At 47.0% G+C, this 219-nt stretch overlaps 1 long non-coding RNA gene across 1 annotated transcript in view; it reads left to right on the top strand.

Moving 5' to 3' along the window:
• Nucleotides 1-219, top strand: part of LOC119585238 — a 123,888-nt gene that overhangs the window by 3,659 nt on the left and 120,010 nt on the right. The gene's annotated exons all lie outside the window — the stretch shown is intronic.

Below are 219 nucleotides of genomic sequence, written 5' to 3'. Positions count from 1 at the left end.
ATACCCCTCTTACCTCCTTCAGTGCAAGCAACACACACATCGATGTAGACACACCTCCAGAGATATGTTTAGACACACGTGGTTATTGCAATGAAGGTTCAAGCAAACCGAACCTGAGCAAACGATCCCCAGCCATTGTTGAAAAAGAGAGGAGAGCCTAGTGCTTCGTTCAATATTTGTTCCACAGTCGTTCAGCAAGATCCGTTCTTACGGGCGTCG

Source organism: Penaeus monodon, chromosome 19 (assembly GCF_015228065.2).
Source record: "Penaeus monodon isolate SGIC_2016 chromosome 19, NSTDA_Pmon_1, whole genome shotgun sequence".
In the NCBI taxonomy this organism is placed as follows: Eukaryota; Metazoa; Arthropoda; class Malacostraca; order Decapoda; family Penaeidae; genus Penaeus; species Penaeus monodon.
The sequence above is the reverse complement of the archived record's forward strand: the minus strand, read 5'-3'. Positions and strand labels throughout refer to the sequence as shown.